General features: G+C 41.3%; 1 protein-coding gene across 8 annotated transcripts in view; it reads right to left on the bottom strand.

Moving 5' to 3' along the window:
- CNOT7 (CCR4-NOT transcription complex subunit 7) overlaps nt 1-25,021 on the bottom strand; it is a 218,359-nt gene that overhangs the window by 14,937 nt on the left and 178,401 nt on the right. The window lies entirely within an intron of this gene.

Genomic DNA, 25,021 nt, shown 5'->3' with positions numbered 1-25,021 from the left:
GGAGGGAGGACAGTACATAAAACTATTGCTGTAGCATATAACTTCAAAAAAGGGAATGAGGAAATTAGAAAAAACTAAAAGGAGCAGTTGCAAAGATTAAATGTTTGCATGAGGCGTGGACATGGATTAAAAATAGCATCTTGGAAACCCAGATAAATTGTGTTCCATGCATTAAAAAAGGTTGAAGGAAGACCAAACAACTACTAGAATGGTCTACTAGTGAGATGAAAGAGGCAGTTAAAGCCAAAAGGACATAATTCAAAAAATGAAAACGGACTCAAGTTAGGCAAGTTAGGTGTTACACAGTAGTAAGACAAGTCAAGAGACAATTTGAAAAGAAGCTTGCCAGAAGCAAAAATTAATACAATTTTTTCAAGTACATCTGAAGCAAAAAATCTGTGAGGGAGTCAGTTAGGCTGCTAGATAACTGAGGGGTAAAAGGGATGGTCAGCGAGGACAAGGAAATAGAAAAAAAACTAAATGAATTCTTTGCCTCACTCTTTACTGAGGTGGATACTGGGAACATATTTACCCTAGAAAGATTCTTTAATGTTGGTGATTTTGAGTAACTAAAATACATCTCTGTGATAATGGAAGATGTAATAGATCAAAATGACAAACAAAAGAGTAACAAATCACCAGGATCAGATGGCATCCATTCAGTATTCTAAAAGAACTTAAATATGAAACTGCAAATTGTTACTAATAATCTATAACCTATCATTTAAAACAGCCATAATACCTTAAGACTGGAGGGTAGTCAATGTGATGCCAATTTTTTAAAATGGCTCTGGGAAACTATAGCTTGATAAATCTGATGTCGGTGTCGAGCAAAATGGAAGAAGCAATTCTTGAAAACAAAATCTCTGGTCATATAGATAGACATGACTTAATGGGGAAGAGTCAACATGGTTTTAGCAAAATAAAGTCTTACTTTACTAACCTTTTAGATTATTTTAAAGGTATAAAACATCTAGATAAAGATGAGCAGTCCCCTATGCAGTTGTTAGCCTTAACAGGAAATAGATCTACTTAATGGGATCTGTTAGGTGCTTGTGACCTGGACTGGCCACTATCAGAGACAGAATTGCTGGGCTCAATAAGACTCTGGTCTGAACCAGCATGACATTTCTTATGTTTTTATACACACAAAACACGTAACTGTACTTTTATTTTCTGGGTCTATGCATCAATAGGAATAATCATGAATCCTATCTATGTCTCCAATGAAATTTTTGACATAGCAAACACCACTGTCTAATATCATTTGAGAGGCTTTAAATAAATGATTGCTAAAGAGTAATAGGTTTTTCAAAATCCATGTGCATTCCTTATCATAAAGTTAAGTACCTTTGTTTTCAGTTTTTATGTTATTTTTCTTGGGAATTTCAATATTATAACAAAAAAAGTCAGTGGATTTTCACTATTTGTTATAGCAATGTAATCTTTCCACAGATTTGTTTGTTATAACATTGAAACTCCTAGAAAAAAATAAAATAACTGAAAATGAAGGTCCCTACATATAGTCATTTTTTCCATCTGAAACATTTTCATTGTTAAAGATATCCATAAATCCTTAGTAGGTAGATATTCTTCTATCCTTTTAGAAAGTATATATTTCCTAGTTACTATAAATGCTAGGTCTATTAAGTGTTTATTCTTACTGGAAATACCATCTTCCATCTCTCTCACACCCTGGAGTGTCCATGCACCACCACATCTTCTTTGAATAACCTCTGCAATTCCCTGAATATTTCCAGAAGCATTGTACTTCCTTACATGGGTACAAATTATGCAAAAATGTGCTTTTACTAGTTTTACATTTAATACATTTAAATATGTTTTTACATCAAGACGACCCATTTTATAATGTCTACTTTAATCTATAGAAGCCGAGTGATGAATCTTCAATTACATCTTTCTGAGATGTAAACATACTGAGATGCTATGAACCTGCATACATTAATAGGTCATATGCTCTATTGTCAATTCCATTGCAAAGTTATCAATCCACTAGTTACTCTGGGAGACCAATATCATTCAGTTATATTAACGTTTCCCATATTATACTATGCTATTATAATATTTTTTTTCTCAACTCAATATACATTGACACTGCACTGCCCCTTCCTTTCCTAATCACCGCATTCCTCCACCCACCACTTTTTCCCAAAAAGAAAAAAGAATTTAGGTAGACACTGAGAATTTGAGAAGATTACTTTACACTATAACTATATAGTTAATTAATGGCCACAGCATACAGCAACTTATAACTAACAATTATTGAGCAAAGGATTTTATACTTTTAACATCAAAGGAATTTGTCTAATTTTTTTGTGGAGTAGTCACACGCACTCATCCGGTCACACAGATCTCAAGCCCAATTTATATATCACACAAGATACAAACACTATAGGAAGGTTGACCGTAAACATTAATCCTTTTCTACACACAACAAAAAAAAAAAAATGGGACTGGCCATCAAAGCCTCTCCCCTAACGTCCAAACATTGTTTCACAATCTGAGCCTTAATTGTCAGTAAAATGTTTCTTCTGAGTTGCCAACTCCATCCACGAGAGTCTTCAAGAGAAGAGGAAGTGGAGGGAATGCATAAAGCAGCCCGGCTGCCCACGAAAGGGAGAATGCATCTCTGGGCTGTGAGTGCTCGCTCCGAATGAGGGAGCAGTAATTGTCTACTTTGTGGTTCTGAGGGGACGCAAAGAGGTCTATTTGGGGATAACCCCAGTGTTGGAAGAGAGAGGTCGCTACTGAGGGATTGAGCGACTACTCGTGCGGTTGGAAGACACGACTCAGTTTGTCCGCCAAAACATTGTCTACTCCCGGCAAGTAGGTTGCCCTGAGGTATATCGAGTGGGAGAGTGCTTCCGCCCAAATCTGAGCGGCCTCCTGACACAGCAGGAAGGAGCCTGTGCCTCCCTGTTTGTTTATGTACCACATGACCACCTGGTTGTCCGTCTGAATCAGGATGACGTGATTTGATAGGTAGTCCTGAAAAGCTCTGAGAGCATATCGCATTGCTCGAAGCTCCAGGAAATTTATTTGGTGTTTGGATTCCTCTTGAGACCAAGATCCTTGTGTCTGTAGATCGTTTACATGAGCTCCCCAGCAGAGGTTGGAAGCGTCGGTGGTGAGAATGAGTTGAGGATCTGGTAGATGAAAAGTTGTCCCTGGAGGAGATTTTTCTGATCTTTCCACCAGGCGAGAGACAGACGGAGTGCATCGGTGATGTGGACAATTGTTGAGAGAGGCTGAGTCGCTTGAGTCCATTGTGACCGTAAAGTCCAATGCATGACTCTCATGGCCAGACAAGCCATTGGAGTGAGATGGACTGAGGACGCCATGTGTCCGAGAAGGACAAGGAATTGCCGAGCAGTCGCTGTGTACTGAGACTGCAACTGGTGAGCGAGAGACACGAGGGTTTGAACTCGTTGTTGAGGTAGGAAGGCTTTTGCCTATAAAGTGTCCAAGTCTGCCCCAATGAAAGACAAGGTTTGAGATGGGACTAAATAGGATTTCTCGAAATTGACGATAAATCCTAGAGAAATTAGAGTGTGTAGGGTCAAATTCAGGGACGATCGAGCTGCTTGCTGGGTTGGGGTCCTGATTAACCAGTCGTCCAAATAGGGGTAGTCGTGAACACCTTCTTTCCGGAGGAAGGCTGCGACAACTACGAGACATTTGGTAAAGACTCATGGAGCTGACACTAGGCCGAATGGAAGCACCCGGTATTGATAGTGCTTTGGGCCTACTAAAAACCGGAGGTACTTGCGATGAGCTGGAGCTATCGCAATGTGGGTGTATGAGTCCTGGAGGTCTAGAGAGCAGAGCCAATCTCCTCTTTGTAGAAGAGGTAGAAGTGAGCCCAAGGTTACCATTTTGAACTTTTCCCGCTGGAGGTACTTGTTGAGGGCACGTAGGTCCAGAATTGGACGAAGGCCCCCGGATTTTTTGGAAATCAAAAAGTACCGGGAATAGAACCCTAGGCCTTGCTGCGAAAGAGGAACGGGTTCTATTGCTCTTAACTGGAGAAGAAGGGAGACCTCCTGCTCCAGAAGGACAGATTGGTCGGATACTCCCCACACTTGTAGCGGTGAGGAGTCCAATGGGACAGCAAGAAAATTCAGATGGTAACCCTGAGCAATGATTGCCAGCACCCATTGGTCAGTTGTGATGGTTTGCCACATTCCATGAAAGTGGCATAGTCGACCTCCCACTGGTATGCCTGGCAGAGGGATCAGGCTGCTGCTCTCAAGTGAAAGTCAAAAGCCTGAAGCAGGCCCCGGTTGGGGAGCTGCTTGTGACTTTTGCTTGCGAGGCTGGGATTTATGATAGGTCCTCATCACTCGGGTCCTTGTCGGTGGAGGATAGTACTTCCTTGGCCGGAAGAAAGACTTCTTAGGGTCCTTCTTGGAGGGCTGTCTAGATGGGAAGTCAGAAGGTATCGATGAGAGCTGTTTGAGGGTCTCATGATGATCCTTTAACTCAGCCACTATTTGCTGAATCTGTTCACCAAATAGATTGTCACCAATACAGGCAGGTCGGAGAGCCTGTCTTGTACTTCTGGGCGAAGGTCTGAAGACTTGAGCCAGGCCCAACGCCGTGCCGAAATGGCAGTCGCAGACACTCTAGTGGAGGTGTCGAAGATATCGTAAGCTGTTCTTATTTCATGTTTCCCTGCTTCAAAGCCCTTGTTGACAAGGGTTTGAAGATGTTCTTGGAATTGGTCAGGCAGGGTTTCAGAGAAGTCTTGTATCTGTTTGAAAATGACCCTATTGTATTGGGTCATATACAGCTGGTAAGCAGCAATTCTAGAGAAGAGCATGGCCCCTTGGAACACTCGTCGACCAATATTGTCTAGGAACTTGTGTTCCTTGACAGGAGGGATAGAGGAGTGTGGCTTCGTTCTTTTTGCCTTCTTCTGAGCTGACTCTACCACAACTGAGTGGTGGTCAAGCTGAGACTTTTGAAAGCCTGGGGCTTACTGTACTAGATAAGTAGTGTCAGCCTTCCTGTGTACTGGGGCTACGGATCCAGGATTTTCCCAATTCTTTTTCAGGAGATCAAGAAGAACTTGATGAATGGGAATAGAGGTGATCACTTTAGGGGCATCCAGGAATTGGAGAAGCTCCATCATCTGGTGTCTATCATCTTGTTCCGTCTGAAGTTGAAAAGGGACCATCTTAGACATTTCCTTCACAAAATTAATGAAAGAGAGGTCCTCTGGAGGAGAACGCTTTCTACTTTCAGTAGGAGAAGGAAGTGAAGGTAAATCATCGGTGTCTGTGGAGGTATCATCACCCCAAGAGTCATAAGGATCAGAAGGCTGACCTGTAGGACGAGAGGGTGGTTGGATACCCGAAGGGGCCGGCTGAGGCTCCGAGAAAATTGAAGGAATCGCCAAGGGCACCGCGGACACCTTGGGGGGCATCGGTGCCGGCATCGATGGCGCCGATGTGCGTATCGCCCCCGATGAGTGAATTGGTGGCGAGGGACGGCATGGCATCGATGGCTGAGGCACTACCCCTGACGGAGGAATGCGGAACGGTGTTTCTCCTCCCGATGAAGCAGTCATCGGGGATGGCACCGGAGCCAATCAGAGACCCGGGAAGCACCGGTGGAAGGGCAGTCATGAGCGCCTCCATCCGGGAAAGCAGCGGTGCCAGTGCTGCTGGAATCGGGTCGGTAACCGGTTCCACTCTCGGTGCTGGTGTCGGAGGGACCTGGAGCCGTTGCATCGCTTTGTCGATGGCCTCCTGGACCAGCCGGTCCAGTTCTTCCTGGAGACCTGGGGCAATCAGCTCCGGCTCCGTGACGGAAGAGGGAGGCTGAGGCACAGTCGGAGGGACCACCTTTACAGGCGGAATCGCGACTCCCAAACCCTGATCGGGTGAGGGTGGCCTCGATGTCCCGGTCGCAGGAGTGGTCGGTGCCACTCCTGGACGGGGCTTCTTCAACGGTGGCTTGGACGGTGGCGAGGTTGATGATTTTGCTCCCTCGACGGTCTGAGACCTACGATGCCGATGCTTCTCCCTATGATCCCCTCGATCTTGAGGGGGAGGTATGGGAGTCGATGGCCGTGAAGACGTCGATGGCAGGTGGTCACCGGACGGTTGTCGATGGACCGACTTAGACGGTGCCGGTTCAGAGGACGTCGATGCGATGGACGGCGTCGAGGTGTGAGCACGGAAGAGGAGTCCCACCTTCTCCATTCTGGCTTTGCGACCCTTAGGTGTCATGAGGGCACACTTGGTGCAAGTTAGGACATCATGCTCACGGCCTAGACACAAAACACAGACTCCATGAGGGTCTGTGATAGACATGGTGCGAGTACAGTCCGGGCACCAATGATGATGATGTCACCCATATGTGAGGACTACCATCTTGCTTGTCCTGTGAGAAAAAATAATCCAAATTCTTCAGTGACTTCTTCAGTAATCAAAATTCTTGCTATAGGGTTTTGGTATAGTTTCTTAACATTCTCCAAAAGAAACATTAAATCCAGATTTGTTTAATATCCAAAATAGATATGCCCAGCCTACTTTGTCAAAGGCTTTTTACACATCTAAGCCAATCAGTAATCTGATGGAATTCTGCCATGATCCTCCTAAAACTATTTGCCTGTCTTCCTCCTACCTGATCTGAGTGTAACACCTTTGAGGGTTTTCAAATCTCTCCAATAGTACTTTGGCCAATAATTTGCCATCTTGAATGAGAAGGGCAATTGGGTAATAAGAAGATGGAAGGAGCAGGTCTCTATCTTTTTTGGCAGCATCATAATACACAGCATATTTTGATTGGATGGTACGGGGCCTTTCTCTAACATAGTTTGAAGCACTGATTCCAAATGAAGGGAAATCTGCTGCATCAGATACTTATAAATCTCTCCACCATATCCATCAGGCCCCAGTATTTTTATTAATGACATAACATTTTTCAATTTCCAAAGTAATTTGATTATTAGTATTTTAAGGTCTAAAAAGACAAAATAGGAACTTCATAAAAATGTTTTCTAATCTCATCTGAAGTTTCAAACAGCATAAAATGTTCTGAACATTATTTTAATTTCTCTCTTTTCTTTATTTACGAACATTTGATATTCTACCTTTTCCCAAAGTTGGTCTCAAGGCAGATTACAATAAAGTTAAATGAACAAAGGCAATAGAACAGCACACAACTGAATCAGAATTTGCAATTAACATATTACTGGGATCCAGCATAGGAAGACCTATTTGTAAATAGTTTCAAGACCCAGTTGGTTATAACACAGACACTCGTTTGGAGTTTATGAAGCTAGGCCGAAGATGTGGGTCTTAGGAGGAAGGTCTGACTGAAAAGCTACGCCTTAGCTTTCTTCCTGAACTTAATGTAGCATGGCTCCAGGTGCAGGATTAATGGTATTTTGTTTCAAATCTTTGGTGTGCAAAGTTGAAAGCACAGAGTCTCATGCAGGACAATATGACAGCAGTCAGTGGAGGAAAGAAGAGTCATTTCAGTGGACAGGAGTTCCTTTAATGGCATGTAAGTGGAGAGAAGAAAGAGGTATTCAGGGGCCTGTTTATTCAAGACTTTGAAGACAAAGCAGAGCATTTTAAATTTTACCCTGCTTTCCACTGGGAGCCAGTGAAATCTATATAGAATAGATCTGATATGACATCTGCAGTGCAACACAAGAGTTGATTAAAGCTATGGGAGAAAATTTTAGATGTCAATCTGATGTTTCTAAAGAACAACTAGAAAATTGTAAATGTAAACTTTTATTGCATGAAAAAAATGATTTTCCATATTATATTTCAAAGCAAAGTTGTACAAACATGGGAGTAAGTCAGGAGGCAGTATATTCAAATTTCTCGAATAAATGTTGCAGATCCCGAACTTTTAAAGTCTCTAGGACCTCAATAAAGTGACTATGGGCCTTATTTTCTAAGGCTATCGCAGGCTTGCGCTAACAGCACAAGCCTGTGATAGCTAGCGAAGGTAGCGCATGCCTGTGTTACCTACATTGGGGCGGAGTCGGCCCCGAAAGAGGAGGAGTTGGGGCGTCACCGGGGCCGCCTCTGTGACGACGGCATGGACAGCGAAAAGGTAAGGGCCTTTTGGCTGCCTATTTCACACCCAATAACTCCACCATCTATGGTGGAGTTATTGGGCGTGATGCTGGCAGCGATCACTGCCGGCTAGCGCAGGACCGCCCCCTGTCCCTCATTACCGCATTTTTCTAAAGTATCGCAGGCCTGCGATACTTTAGAAAATGAGGCCCTATGTTTCATCGATTCCCGTTTTCTTTGTCAACTACTCTCTTCCAGCAGTTCTCTTTTTTTTTTTGCAATATTTTCAATTGCATTTATACATTTTCTATTAAATCTTCCTGTGCCACAGATTTGTTCTCGTTTGCAGTAATTCTGTTACAGTTGTCTTAAATTCTTCCATAGTCTATTGAAATTTCACCATCTTATCTTCCAATACAGCTGCTACATACTTAGCAAGAAGTTTTACAAACTCCTCTGACATTATGAGCATGGGCTGCTCCATTTCTTTTCTTGTAACTTTTTATTAGAATTTAACATACATCATAAGAAACTCTTGTTTAACATAAATGTCGAGATTTCAAAGAAATATCAGATAATCAAACTACCACAAAGAAACCTAAAATAAAAAAACCCACAAATTTTAGCACATAATCCCAAAAAGAGGGAGAGGAGATTCTAAGTAATTAGATATCATAGTAAACAAGTCCCAAATCCAGTCTGGCAGCTCCAGTACTACCTTGGATCAGAAAGGTCTCAGTTGGAGAACATCAGTCTGGTGCAGCAGGAAGTGATCCTGTAGCAAGGACCTGCTCTCCAGGTGATGCGTTGACCTTTCACACTGATGCCAAGTCTCCCAGAACTATTGCCCAGGAGAGAAGGGTTAGGTTGGCCATCATAGTTGGTGATTCGATTATTAGAAATGTAAAGAGCTGGGTGGCTGATGGACGTGAGGACCACCTGGTAACTTGCCTGCCTGGTGCGAAGGTGGCGGACCTCATGTGTCACCTAGATAGGATTAAAGACAGTGCTGGGGAGGAGCCGGCTGTCGTGGTACATGTGGGCACCGATGTAGGAAAATGTTAGAGAGGATCAGGAAGCCAAATTTAGGTTTTAGGTAGAAAGCTGAAATCCAGAATCTCCAGGGTAGCATTCTCTGAAATGCTTCCTGTTCCATGTGCAGGTCACCCGAGGCAGGCAGAGCTCCGGAGTCTCAATGTGTGGATGAGATGATGGTGCAAGGAAGAGGGATTCAGTTTTGTAAGGAACTGAGGAACCTTTGGGGAAAGGGGGAGACTTTTCCGAAAGGATGGCCTCCACTTTAAGCAAAGTGGAACCAGGCTGCTGGCACTAACTTTTAAAAAGGAAATAGAGCAGCTTTCAAACTAGAAAAAGGGGAAAGCAGACAGTCACTCAGCAGTGCATGGTTAAGAGGAATGTATCTTTGAAGGATACTAATGATTCAGAAGAGTTAGAGCATCGCAACAGAGGTTCCAATAAAAGCAAACGTAGTACATGTGCCTATATTTAAAGAATCACCTGAGCTAAAGAATTCCAAATTATCCCTATCAACTGAAAAAAAGGTTGTTAATACAAACAAAAATGCACTTTGAAATGTCTGTATGCCAATGCTAGAAATCTAAGTAGTAAGATGGGAGAGAGTTAGAGTGTATAGCAGTAAATGATGAGATAGACATAATTGGCATCACAGAGACTTGTTGGAAAGAGGATAACTAATGAGACAGTGCTATATCAGGGTACAAATTATATCGCAATGACAGGAAGGATCAGCTTGGTGGGGGTGTGGCACTTTATGTCCGAGAGGGTATAGAGTCTAACAGGGTAAAGATCATACGAAAAACTAAATGCTCAGTAGAATCTAAATGTGTAGAAATCCCATGTGTGTTGGGTAAGAGTATAGTGATAGGCGTATACTACTGTGCATGTGGCCAAAATGGTCAGACAGATGATAAAATGCTATGAGAAATCAGGGAAGCTAACCAATTTGGCAGTGCAATAATAATGGGAGATTTCAATTACCAAATTTATATTAAGGAGAGTCAACACAGTAACCCAGTAGGAAAACTGTCAAAAGGGAGGGAAACTGATTTTTAATTCAAAATATTGCCTATAGTGACGGTGTCATCAAGCCAGACATTGTGATTCAAACCTAAATCCAACCGGACTTCTAATCATTCACCATCACTTTAAAAAATCTTTAATTATTTTTGTATGAAAACTATTTTTGTGTATGATTGAGACTTCGTGTCCATTTTGAATCGGCAAATACTCCTATGCTGATGTTATCTAGATGCCCCTGAGGAAGCTTTGTTAAGCGAAACATCGGCCGTGTTGGGCGCTATTTATTAGGGATGTGAATCGTTTTTTGACGATTTAAAATATCGTCCGATATATTTTAAATCGTCAAAAATCGTTAGGGCCACGATACAATACCAATTCCCCCGATTTATCGTTAAAAAATCGTAAATCGGGGGAAGGGGGAGGGCAGGAAAACCGGCACACTAAAACCCCCTAAAACCCACCCCCGACCCTTTAAATTAAATCCCCCACCCTCCTGAACCCCCCCCCCAATGCTTTAAATTACCTGGGGATCCAGCGGTGGTCCAGAACGGCGGCGGTCCGGAACGGCCCCCTCAATTGAATCCTGTTGTCTTCAGCCGGCGCCATTTTGCAAAATGGCCACCGCAAAATGGCGGCGGCCATAGACCAAAACGATTCGACGCAGGAGGTCGTTCCGGACCCCCGCTGGACTTTTGGCAAGTCTTGTGGGGGTCAGGAGGCCCCCCCAAGCTGGCCAAAAGTTCCTGGGAGTCCAGCGGGGTTCTGGGAGCGATTTCTTGCTGCGAATCGTTTTCCGTACGGAAAATGGCGCCCGCAGGAGATCGACTGCAGGAGGTCGTTCAGCGGGGGTTCCGGACCGCCGCTGAACGACCTCCTGCAGTCGATCTCCTGCCGGCGCCATTTTCCGTACGGAAAACGATTCGCAGCAAGAAATCGCTCCCGGAACCCCGCTGGACTCCCAGGAACTTTTGGCCAGCTTGGGGGGGCCTCCTGACCCCCACAAGACTTGCCAAAAGTCCAGCGGGGGTCCGGAACGACCTCCTGCGTCGAATCGTTTTGGTCTATGGCCGCCGCCATTTTGCGGTGGCCATTTTGCAAAATGGCGCCGGCTGAAGACAACAGGATTCAATTGAGGGGGCCGTTCCGGACCGCCGCCGTTCTGGACCACCGCTGGATCCCCAGGTAATTTAAAGCATTGGGGGGGGGGGGGGTTCAGGAGGGTGGGGAATTTAATTTAAAGGGTCGGGGGTGGGTTTTAGGGGGTTTTAGTGTGCTGGCTCACGATTTTAACGATTTTCACGATAGTTTACACACCCAAACGGCAACAATACGATTCCCTCCCCCTCCCAGCCGAAATCGAACGTTAAGACGATCGAGGCACGATTCACATCTCTACTATTTATATTATGCATTGAGAGAATGCTTGCTATTTCTTATCTTCACGTTATCAATGGAGTGAAATACAGAAGTCTTTTGGACTATTTTTTATGATATTGAAAAAGAAAAAAATACACAAAAATAGTTTTCATACAAAAATAATTAAAGATTTTTTAAAGTGATGGTGAATGATTAGAAGTCCGGTTGGATTTAGGTTTGAATCACAATGCCTGGCTTGATGACACCGTCACTATAGGCAATATTTTGAATTAAAAATCAGTTTCCCTCCCTTTTGACAGATTTCAATTACCCCAATATTGACTGGGTAAATGTAACAGGACATGCTAGAGACAAAGTTCCTGGATGGAATAAACGACTACTTCATGGAGCAACTGGTTAGGTACCAACGAGAGAGGGAGCTATTTTAGATTGAATTCTTAGTGGAACGCAGATTTGGTGAAAGAGGTAACTGTGGTGGGGCCACTTGGCAAAAGTGATCATAATATGATCAAATTTGAATTAATGACTGAAAGGAGGACAATATGTAAGTCTATAGCTCTAACACTAAATTTTAAAAAGGGAAACTGATAAAATGAGGAAAATAGTTAGAAAAAACTGAAAGGTGCAGCTGCAAAGGTTAAAAGACTACAACAGGCATGGACATTGTTTAAAAATACAGTCTTAGAAGCACAGTTCAGATGTATTCCATGCATTAAGAAAGGTGGAAGGAAGGCAAACGATTACCAGCATGGTTAAAAAGTGAGGTGCAAGAGACTATTTTAGCCCAAAAAACAACCCTCAAAAATTTGAAGAAGGATCCATCTGAAAAAAATAGGAAAAAAAAAGCATAAGCATTGTCAAATTAAGTGTAAAACATGGCTAAGGGAGGCTAAGAAGAATTTGAAATGAAGGTGACTGTAAAGGCCAAAACTTTTAAAAATATATCCAAAGCAAGAAACTTGTGAGGGAATTGTTTGGACCACTAGATGACCAAGGGGTTAAAAGGGCTCTTAGGGAAGATATGGCCATTGCAGAAAGACTAAATGATTTCTTTGCTTCTATGCTTACTAATGAGGATGTTGGGGAGATACCGGTTCCAGAAATGCTTTTCATAGGGGATGAGTCAGATGAACTGAACCAAATCATTGTGAACCTAGAAGATGTAGTAGGCCAGACTGATGACAGAGTAGCAAACCACCTGGACCAGATGATATGCATCCCAGGGTTCTGAAGGAACTCGAAAATGAAATTTCATATCTATTAGTTAAAATTTGTAACCAATCATTGAAATCTTCCATTGTACCTGCAGACTGGAGGGTGGCCAATGTAACTCCAATATTTAAAAAGGGCTCCAGGGATGATCCAGGAAACTACAGACCACTGAGCCTGAATTCAGTGCCAGGAAAAATAGTGGAAACTATTCTAAAGATCAAAATCACAGAGCATATTGAAAGACATGGTTTAATGAAACATAGTCAACATGGATTTACCCAAAGGAAGTCTTGCCTTACAAATCTACTTTTTTTTTTTTTTTTTTAAGAATTAATAAATAAATACATGCATATGGATAGGGGTGAACCAGTAGTGTAGTGTATTTGGATTTTCAGAACACGTTTGACAAAGTCTCTCATGAGAGGCTTCTAAGAAAACTAAAAAAAAGTCATGGGATAGGAGGCAATGTTCTTTCGTGAATTACAAACCGGTTAAAAGACAGGAAACAGAGTATGATTAAATGGTCAATTTTCTCAGTGGAAGAGGGTAAACAGTGGAGTACCTCAGGGATCTGTACTTGGACAGGTGCTTTTCAATATATTTTTAAATTATCTGGAGAGGAATAAGATGAGTGAGGTAATCAAATTTGCAGATGACACAAAATTATTCAGAGTAGTTAAATCACAAATGGATTGGGATAAATTGCAATAGGACCATGTGAGACTGGAAGATTGGGCATCTAAATGGCAGATAAAATTTAATGTGGACAAGTGCAAGGTGTTGCATAAAGGGAAAAATAACCCATGCTGTAGTAACACGATGTTAGGTTCCATATTAGCACCTACCACCCAGAAAAAAGATCTAGGCAGCATAGAAGATGATACATTGAAATAGTAGACTCAGTGTGCTGCAAGTGTCAACAAGCAAACAATGTTAGGAATTATTAGGAAGGGAATAGTGAATAAAATGTTAATGTCATAATGCCTCTGTATCATACCATGGTGAGACTACACCTTCAATACTGTGTACAATTCTTGTCAATGCATCTCAAAAAAAAGATATAGTTGCACTGGAGAAGGTACAGAGAAGGGCAACCAAAATGATAAAGGGGATGGAACAGCTCCTCTATGAGGAAAGACTAAAGAGGTCAGGGCTGTTCAGCTTGGAGAAGAGACGGCTGAGGGGAGATATGATAAAGGTCAAGAATGGGTAGATGTTAAGCGGTTATTTACTTTTTTGGATAATAGAAGGACTAGGGAGCACTCTATGAAGTTAGCAAGTAGCACATTTAAAACTAATAGGAAAAAATTCTTTCACGCTCAATGTACAACTTATCTCTGGAATTTGTTGCCAGAGGATATGGTTAGTGCAGTTAGTGTAGCTGGCTTTAAAAAAGGTTTGGATAAGTTCTTGGAGAAGTCCATTAACTGTTATTAATCAAGTTGACTTAGGGAATACCCACTGCTATTACTGACATCAGTAGCATGGGAACTATTTAGAGTTTGGATACTTGCCAGGTACTTGTGGCCTGGATTGGCCACTATTGGAAACAGGATGCTGGGCATGATGGACCCTTGGTCTAACCCAGTATGGCAATTTCTTATGTTCTAAAATATTATGAAAAGTACGGCCTTAGTGGAAAGCCTGATTAATTAGGGCTGCTTCTTTTCAACCTCCATTTTATTTTCTGTTGGTTTCAATGTCTCTGTTTCCATAAGTTTGTTATTTCTTCATTTTCTTCACTACAAAATTGTCTATGTTGTGAGTAGCATTAAATTAATAATCTCAAGTCTTTTCACAAATGTTGCTGCCAGCAGGAATCCTATGAGCATATGTCTGCTTCCTATCTATCAACACTAACTTCTCTCTCCTACATTTTCCAGATTAAAACTGTCAAGCAGTAACATTGTAAAATTTTTGGAAAGTATCAAATATGTTTTTAAAAATATACTGCCGAAGTACTTAGCAATATGATAATACCAGCAATATTTTTTTTTGTATTTAAATTTTTTTCATTAATGTTAGCATAATGACAAAATATGCAGTAGCCATCAGATAACATCAATTTGTTATCATCAACATTGATCAAATTCAAGTCAAAATACATATAAATAAAAGTACTAACATCAATTGTTTTTCCCAATTTTTCCATTTAGAGTCCAACCTAAGGTGTGAGAGAATTTAAGGCCATGAAGACATAGCAGACAACATAATTAACATCACATGTATCGTGTATAAACCACCATGATGAGAAAGAATAAAGCCCTTGTAAATCAAACTCTGTACCACTCTTGGCATGGCTCGTACTGATATAGTATGTTCTTACCGCTTATACCATCTCAAAAGAGGTTCCCATATCCGAACATGGCAAGCAACAGTATCCCTCTGTATGGCAGTGAAATATGACCAATAGTGAACTTAGTGACTCCTTCGTAGGAAGGCGATCACATTTCCAGCAGGCCACCAATTCTTGACGTGCCCCCCAAAATATATGGTTGACTAAAGCTGTTTGATCTCTAGGCCATGCTTCTGGGTATTTAGAGAGAAGGAATATCTCAGATACATAGGGGATGTTCAATTCTATCAGCTCTGAAAGCACTGTTGCTATCAACCTCCAGAAGGGAATAATTTTTGGGTACGTCCACCATACATGATAGAATGTTCCCTCCTGACTACACTTTCGCTAACATTGATTGGATTGATCAGGGAAGATCTTATGTAGTCTGGCTGGGGTCATGTACCAGCAATACAAAAGTTTATAATTAGTCTCTACTACACTAGCAGAAATAGAACTCTTCACTATAGCTTTATAGCAGCCTAGCCATTGAGTCTCTGATCATTTATACCCACAATCAGTCTCCCATCCTGACTGATGTTTAAAGCGAGGAAGTGGCTTCGGTGTGAGCCATATATAAATCTTAGAAATACCAGCAATATTTTTAATATTTATTCAGGCCTCTACTCTGTGAAATTTGGAATTGTGCATCTGAACACATTTCCATGGGGAAAAAAAAAAACAAGTATTCCCTGAGCAGAGCTGACTCTTATGTTTCCTGCAGCACAGCTTTTGGTCATTTACACAGCTGCTGAATAACTCCGTGTACAATCTTCAAATATAACCTAACAAGGAAGCAAAGAAAGTCTGGGGAGAAATATGTTGCTTTTCTAGGTCTACACATGCCCATCAAACAGGCCCAGGTTTAGGTACAGGCAACACAGGCTACTGCCAATGATACCAAATGTCCAGGCCAAAGAGGATTCTGCTGCTGCTTGCTTTAGGGTCAGGTGCTGGCACAGAACACCACCATGGCACTCTGCCTTTGGGCGCCAAAATCTTAAATCCGGCCCTGCCACAACAACCTGGTTCCAACTATTTTTCTTCAGGACAAAGTAAGGCTAGGAAGGACAAAAATGGTCAGTTCACACTAGACTCAAATAAGATGCTATCATTAAAGTTTCATTTGCTAGGTGGCTCCAGCAAGAAATAGTGAAAACCAAAACGTTTTACAGCTTAATCATACAATCCTTCCATAATATAATAGATGCCCATTTCATAAGGATCTTAAGAAACTGAATTCCAACATAGAACACTGCATAGATGAAGTGAAATCAAGAAAAACACCGCAACTGCAGCTCTGCTCCAAGGGGACAGACCATATCCTGTGCTGTGCCACATCCAAGATGCAGACATAGGCAACAGCTATCAGGAGAACCAAGCCAAGACTACCACAGTTTAGAGCAAACCTGTCATGTTAGGTTTTGTTCTTTGCTGCAAAAGAAATGATTATTTCATCATGCAAACAAATAAATATTTTGAAAACCAACACTGCATGCTGAGGATACAAAAATGTTCTTCTGGTATAGGAAACACAAAATCCATAATCTAGAGTAAATGAGGGATGTTAAGAATCCATATGCCTTTTTGTCTCTCTCCAAACTTTTCTCATTTAACTCAGCTTTTCTTTCCTTTCTTTTCTCCATGTATCATGTACGCCTTTCTCCCAGTCCTGTCTTAATTTTTCTTTTCCCCCAATTCCAGGTGCTACTTCCAATGAAGTAGCAACAATTTCTTATCAAGGGTCTCTCACTGATAATTTTCTTATCTAGGGCTGCTCTGTTCAGTAAGACGCTCTTTCTCATCACAAAACAAGCTTAACAACGGGTTCCTAGGAGCCAGCACTAGATGTGGTGTCTGGTACCTAAAAAGAGTTTGGGCTCAGGCCCACAGGCACATTCTTGCCACCACTGGCCTCTTTTTGCCCCCTCCCCCCTCTCGCTCACTAACACCCATTCATGTATCTCTTTCTCTTCACGACCTTCCCTCCCCACCAAAAAAGAAAAATGTACATGCAATAAAATATTTAGCAATTTTAAATTGTTTAAAGTGATAGCTGTAAGCAGGCATTTAATAGGGAGATAGAGAAACATATGTAACAATCTATTCCAAAAACAGAAAATCTCCTGATAGCTATAAGTACATTTTGTTACCACAAAATATAAAGAGACAATGTCAACGTTCAAGGTAATATGTTCTGCAGAGAAGGGAATTAACTGCATGCCAGATTAAGCAATTCAGTTCAGCAAGATCCTACAAGTAAATTCTTCCTGTAGGAGATAAATCCAGGCATTGATACTTTGAATCAGGTCTCAGGATGTTTTCCATTAATTAGTTGATTAATATCTTTCAGGCAATAACATTTCCTACCTTTGCTGTCTCTGGATTGACTTCCTGGCTCAGCATATATTTATTTTCTTACTCTCTGGTAATTTCTGCATTTGTTTTTCATGTTCTCTCTTTGCTGTCCCTTCTTGCCTCTTCTGTTTTGGATTTCTTTCCCTTGCCTTCAGCAGTGCATTTTTCATTACTCCTTTCTCCCTTTCCCCTGCCTTTCTTCTTCCTGTTCCTCCAATTTCTCCTGTTTTCTCTTCTCTTCATTTTCATCCTGTACACTTTCTTGCCTCTCCCCTTCCAGTTGCATTCTCCCTCCTTTACTCTTTTCTCCATCTACTGCAAATCTTTTTCTCTCTCTTCTCCATCTTGTGCTGTTTCACTGCATCTTCTCTCCTTAATCCTGTGCTTTCACCTTTAGCCTTTCCTCCTACATTCTCTGGACACCATCTGCCTCCTGCATTCTTAGCCGCTACACTCTCTACTTCTAATTCCTCCTGTGATCTTGCTCTTCTCCCCCTTCCTCCCAGACACTGTCACTTCTTCCAGCATACTCTCCTCTATTTGTACTCTCCTCTTCCCTTCCTCCTATATATTATTGCCTCTTTCATCCTCCAACCCTCTCTTTTCGCCTGCTTTTTCTCCAATTCTCCTGCAGTGCTCTCTTCCCACTCCCCCCTTCCTTACGCAGATACTTTTTCTCTCCTTTTCACTTTTCTCCTGTGAGTGCTTTATTCGCTTCTCATATTCCCCCCCCCAACCCCGTTTGATTCCCCAGTGTTTTCATGCACCCCATCCCTCCATGCTAATCCCTTTTCCTCCCATAGATCAATCCTTAGTGCTTTCTATTCTTCCTCTCCAGTTGAATCCCTATGCTGCTGTGTCCATTCCAGGCCCTGTCCGCCTGACCCAGGCAAAAAGGAAGAGGGATTCAGTTTTGTAAGGAACTGGGGAACCTTTTGGGGAAGGGGGAAATCTTTTCCGAAGGGATGGGATGGGCTCCACCTTAACCAGAGTGGAACCAAGCTGCTGGCGCTAACCTTTAAAAAGGAGACAGAGCAGCTTTTAAACCAGAACAAAGGGAAAAGCAGACAGTCGCTCAACAGCGCATGGTTCGGAGGGAGGTACCTTCAAAGGATACTAATACGCATTAGAATTAGGGCATCCCGACAGTAAGGTTCCATTAATAAGAAAAGTAATCCAAATGCCTGTAATTAAAAACTCACCTGAGCTAAAACGTTCTAACTTATCCCTATCAATTAGAAAGCAGAATGAAAATACAAACAAAAAACACACTTTGAAATGTTTGTATGCTAATGCCAGAAGTCTAAGAAGTAAGATGGGAGAGTTAGGATGTATAGCAGTGAATGATGATATAGACTTAATTGGCTTCTCAGACACATGGTAGAAAGAGGACAACCAATGGGACAGTGCTATACCGGGGTACAAATTATATTACAATGACAGAGAGGAGCTCCCAGGAGGAGGTGTGGTGCTTTATGTCCAGGATGCATGGAGTGCAACAAGATAAAAATCCTGCATAAGACTAAATGCACAATCAAATCTTTATGGGTAGAAATCCCTTGTGTGATGGAGAAAAGTATAGTGATAGAAGTATACTATTGACCACCTGGCCAAGATGGTGAGACGGACAGTGAAATGCTAAGAGAAATTTGTGAAGCTAACCAAATTGGTAGTACAGTAATAATGGGAGATTTCAATTACCCCAATATTGACTGGGTAAATGTAACATCTGAACATGCTAGAGAGATAAAGTTCCTAAATGGAATGACAGTTTTATGGAGCAATTGGTTCCAGAACAGATGAGAGGGGGAGCAATTTTAGATCTAATTCTCAGTGGAGCACAGGATTTGGTGACAGAGGTAACGGTGGTGGGGCCACTTGGCAATAGTGATCATAATATGATCAAATTTGAATTAATGACTGGAAGGGGGACAGTAAGCAAATCCATGGCTCTAGTGCTAAACTTTCAAAAGGGAAACTTTGATAAAATGAGGAAAATAGTTTGAAAAAAACTGAAAGGAGCAGCTACAAAGTTAAGTGTGCAAGAGTGTGAACGTTGTTAAAAAGTACCATCCTAGAAGCACAGTCAAGATGTATTCCACACATTAAGAAAGGTGGAAGGAAGGCAAAACGATTACCGGCATGGTTAAAAGGTGAGGTGAAAGAAGCTATTTTAGCCAAAATATCTTCATTCAAAAATTTGAAGAAGGATCCAACAGAAGAAAATAGGATAAAGCATAAGCGTTGGCAAGTTAAATGTAAGACATTGATAAGACAGGCTAAGAGAGAATTTGAAAAGAAGGTGGCCGTAGAGGCAAAAACTTTTTAAAATATATCTGAAGCAGAAAGCCTGAGAGGGAGCCTGTTGGACTGTTAGATGATCGAGGGGTTAAAGGGGCACTTAGAGAAGCTAAGACCATCGCGGAAAGATTAAACGATTTCTTTGCTTCGGTGTGTAAAGCTCACTCTATGCTTATGGCCAGGGACACAAGAACACTTAGAATCAGTAAAAAGTATAATCTATTTTTATTAGTCAATATAAGTGTTCTCAGGAGATGCTGGGTACTGGGAGCCCTTAGTCTTACAAACTGACCAGCATCTCGTCATATACAGGAAGTTTACTAAAGAGGATGTCAGGGATATACCCATTCCGGAGAAGGTTTTCATGGGTAATGATTCAGATGAATTGAATCAAATCACAGTGAACCTAGAAGATGTGGTAGGCCTGATTGACAAACTGAAGAGTAGTAAATCACCTGGACCGGATGGTATACACCCCAGGGTTCTGAAGGAACTCAAAAATGAAACTTCAGATCTATTAGTTAAAATTTGTAACCTATCATTAAAATTATCTATTGTATCTGAAGGCTTGAGGGTGGCTAATGTAACCCCAATATTTAAAAAGAGATCCAGGGGCGATCTGGGAAACTACAGACCAGGTAGCCTGACTTCAGTGCCAGGAAAAATAGTGAAAAGTGTTCTAAAGATCAAAATCACAGAACATATAGAAAGACATGGTTTATTGGAACAAAGTCAGCAGAGCTTTACCCAAGGCAAGTCTTGCCTCACAAATTTGATTCACTAATTTTGAAGGGGTTAATAAATATGTAGATATAGGTGAACCGGTGGATGTAGTGGATTTGAATTTTCAGAAGGCGTTTGACAAAGTTCCTCATGAGAGGCTTCTAAGAAAAGTAAAATGTCCTGGGATAGGTGGCGATGTACTTTCTATTTATCAGCTGTTTTAAAATATTAATTATTTTTATTAGTATGGTTTTACTATTATGATTGTTTTATATTTCTTGATTTTATTTGATGTTGTATGAGGAATGCTGAAGTTTTTGTTTTTCCATTGTTACACTGCATGCAGTCTCTAGCTTGTTGCAGTTCCCAGTTCATTTTTTGTTTGCACATTTCTAGCCATACTTTATGATCTCTTTAATTTGTATTTGAGGGTCTGTCTGTGTTCTGCATGTGTAGTTTCTCTGCAGTGATCTATAATAGTCTGGCTTGTTCTGTTTCCCTAATAGGAGATTTATTGGTGTTTTAGGACCTGGTATAATATTTATAGTGTTTTTTCATTGTTATGGTCATTACTGTTTGTGCTGGCTTTTAGTTTTGTTCTGGTATAGATTTACTGCCTATTGTACTTGTAATTCAGTTTGTTCATGACTTTCTCAGGCCCAAGCCCACACCCAGCATGCATTACCTAAGACATACCACCATATATGACATTTGTAATTATGAATGTTTGATTAGAAATGGCTGTGACCATTGGAACAGCAGTAAACATGTTAAATAAATAAATAGGGGGTTCCAAGCATTTTTTTTTTTTGCTTTTCTGGTTGGCATCACAGTTGTGCATGTAAATACAATATGTATGCTGTTAGTAATGTTTTGCCTCAAAAGACTGTACTTTGAATGTTCTTTTTCAATTATTCTAACTGCATAATTTTTAATTGTATGTGGGGAAGGGGGAGCACAAGGCTTTAAGGGGAGAGTAGATCTGGCAAGCAATATACTGGGATTTCGTTTTGAAATTCCTGTATGTGCTTTATGGTGTTGACTTTGCGCCTGCTACAAAGCAGAAACAGAGTCTGCGCAAGTAACTATAGGTCAAGCTGGCCCCCAGATTTTCAAAGAGAAACTTTGTGGGCAGTTTCCCTAACCTCTCACGTTATGTAAATTGGATATGTCTGATGCTATTGAATCCTCTAATCTATTCATAAGATAAAGATAAAAATATTGTCCATGCTCATCATTCTACTGATAGACACCTAACTAATGTAAACATGGTGAATACTTGATATAAATATTTATATCTTGTTTATGAACCTTTTGATGGTTATAAGTTTTAATACGTATGTAATTTTTAATCCTGCCTAGAATTTGATAGAGCAGGTGATACATTTTTTTAAAATTAAATAAGGCTCATGGTGCCAGGATCCCAATACTGCTTCTGACTGAGCTGGAAGCCCAAAGGAGGAGGTGGAAACTTAAAAATTAAAGCCCTCTACATTTAATAGAGTCTCCCAGCTTGTGGTGTTGTATGTTGTGCTCAGGGTGAAGGTGCACTTTTTCACTTGGCCATAGGTGCCAAATGGTCTAGCTATGGCTCTGGTAGGGTCCTCTGTTTGTCACTAGGTTGTTAGCAATGTGAAGAACACCTTGAACAACTCTATCATCTGGTTTGCTGGTTAATTCCCCTGTGACACTGTTGGAGAAGACACCTCTTCCTCTGAAACCAGAATGGAATCATTGCTTTGGGAGGCTCCTCCGAGCTCCACAGATAGGTCCCTGACTGAATCTCCTGAATCTGTCCTGATAAACAACCCACAGACAAAATGGAGCAGATGGGATCTGGGGTTTCCAGCCATGGTGTTCTGGTCTGTGAGCCTCTTCTCGACACCACTAAAATTCATGCTGGCTTCGGACTGGGGTAAAACAAACATGGGAAAGAGGCATGGGAATCTTCCTAGCCAAAATGGAAGAGGGGACTTGCACATAATCACCTCCCCAGTCTTCTCTAAGAAGACAACTCTTGACTTTGCTGCAAGTCGGATAGTTCCACACTGACTACATTGAAGCCTCTGATGACTGGCACCTATGTGAAGGCTCTGCAGAAGTCAGATACCACAATGCCACTTATGCGCCAGTGATGCAGAGTGCACCGGTGATGCTAGACTCTTCAGTGCCGATGGCGCCAAGCCCTGTTATTTCAATGGTGTTGACTGTGCCAGGCCATGACATTTCAATGGCTCCAACTGTATTGGATCTTTAGATTTTGGCAGTGCTGATTGGGCCAAATCTTCTGCTACCAATGCCCCAAGCTTATAAAAAAAAAGTCTCTCTCTTTAGTTGGTGCATCAGGATCCTGCACCAATGGTACTGAGGAGCCCTGTGCCCATTTTCTGTACTCCAACAGGCCTGTTGTCTGATGCCTGGTGCTTCTTGAAGCTACTTGACCCTTATACTGCTTCCACAGTATGGCGAACCCTGCTTGACTCACCACACACATAATTCCCTGAAGAGGAGGAACTCCTAAGGCCCTAAACCTTAGCCATCTTATAGGCCCAATTCTTCTGTGTCCTGGGTAACAACTGGCCACAATTGTAACAATTGGTGGAGTCATAGTAGGGCCCAAGGCACCTGCAGCATAGGTTTTAAGCATCCATGATGGACATCTTCCATCCGCAGATGCAGCCCTTGAAGCTTCTTGGCCTAGGCATCTTCTCCTAGGAAAATCTTTTTTTTGTTATGCAGCACTAAAAGGTACTGGTGGGGGTGGGGGTGTCCAACAGCAAGGCATGAAAAAAAAGAGAAGAATTTAGAGAAAAACAAAGCATGAATATGAGAGAGAGAGAGAGAGAGAGCAGTAATAATATCTGGATGCAGTTTGGACATTCACCTCTGAGCATGTGCAGAAACTGAGCTCAGAGAGATGGGTCTGTTCAGCACTTCTGGATGATGTCGATGGAGAATATAATAATTTTCAATATAAACTCATGGTATACAAAGTATGTGCAGGCCTGTTCTCCCAATCTCAGAGAGAGGGTCTTTTTGATACCAAGAGATGATGTCACCATTGAGTCAAAGGTAGTTTATCCCTGTTTGTCAACGGAGAATATAATAATGTCTCAATATAAATGCATAGTATACTTCAAGTATTATGTGCAAAAGTCTGCTTTCCCAATCTCAAAAAAGTAACATCAGTTCTAGAAAAGGTACAGAGAAAGGCAACAAAAATGATAAAGGGGATGGAATGGCTACCTTATGAAGAAAGACTAAATAGATCAGGGCTCTTCAGCTTGGAGAAGGACAACAGAAGATATGATAGAAATTTATAAAATCACATATGTTGAACAAGTAAATAGGGAATGGTTATTTACTTTTTCACTGATACGTCTAACCAGTGCCTTTCGTTATAAAGTTGGAGATTGCTGAAAATATGCAATTCAATGTTCTATACCAACTATAATCCCCCAATCATATGACTATTAAAGACGCTAATATTTGGCCATCATAATAGGCTTCATTGTACAATAAAGGTTCACTTTATTGCTCTGCCTTATTTTTAATCATAGGCCGATGTAACTTGATTTTTTCAATTTTTTATATTGCTATGTGTCCCATATTATTAAAAGTTCAGTCCATTATGTATACCATAACCATTGAAAGTCATCAATTGTCGACATTCATATTAGAACTTATCTTATCCAAAATGCTCTTCGCCCATTCTGCTGATCAACGGTGCCAATGCCCGACACGGGGCCGTGTTTCGGACAACGGAGTCCTTTTTCAAGTGCTATTTTGAGCTGGCAACTTATTCTATCATGGAGACTTTCTCCATGATAGAATAAGTTGCCGGCATCTTTAATAGTCATATGATTGGGGGATTATAGTTGGTATAGAACATTGAATTGCATAGTTACTTTTTCAAACAGTATTAGGATCAGGGGACACTCCATAAAGTAACTGGTAGCAGATTTAAAACAAATTTAAGAAAGTATTTTTTCAGTTTGCCCACAGTCAAGCTAAGGAATTTGTAGTCAAAAGATGTGGTCAAGCCTAGTAATATAGCTGAGTGTAGAAAGGTTTGGAGAACAGATCCATTAAGAATTATTAGGCAGGTAGACTTAGGGATGTCCACCTTTTACTTCTGGGAGTGAGCATCAGGGAATGGATCTCCCCATTAAGATCTATTGGGTTCTTCCAAGTGATCTGGATTGGCTACTGTCAGACTATTGGGCTCGAAGAACCATTGGTCTGATTTAGTATGGCACTCTCTTATGAAACAGATAACTCCTATCTAGGTCACACAGAACTGTTTCTCTCATTTCTCCCTTCCCTTTCCAAAAAGTGTTTAAATCATATCAAGCCTGCAAAGGAATTTGTTTTTCTAATGGTACTTTGAGGTTTTAGTCAAAACCTAGAAACTGCTGCAAACTATACATAATGAGCAGATGAATACTGGTTAGTTCTTCAAGGTGTATGTGAAAAAAAAATATTCATCCTAACACTACTGAAGTCATTTAGACATCTATATTATATTCAAATTATTCAACTGTTTGCAAGCTTTATTTTCATCATGAGATGGTCATTATCCATTTTT

The sequence above is a fragment of the Rhinatrema bivittatum genome, chromosome 1 (genome assembly GCF_901001135.1).
Source record: "Rhinatrema bivittatum chromosome 1, aRhiBiv1.1, whole genome shotgun sequence".
NCBI classification, from domain to species: Eukaryota; Metazoa; Chordata; class Amphibia; order Gymnophiona; family Rhinatrematidae; genus Rhinatrema; species Rhinatrema bivittatum.
This window is presented reverse-complemented; position numbering and strand designations above follow the sequence as displayed.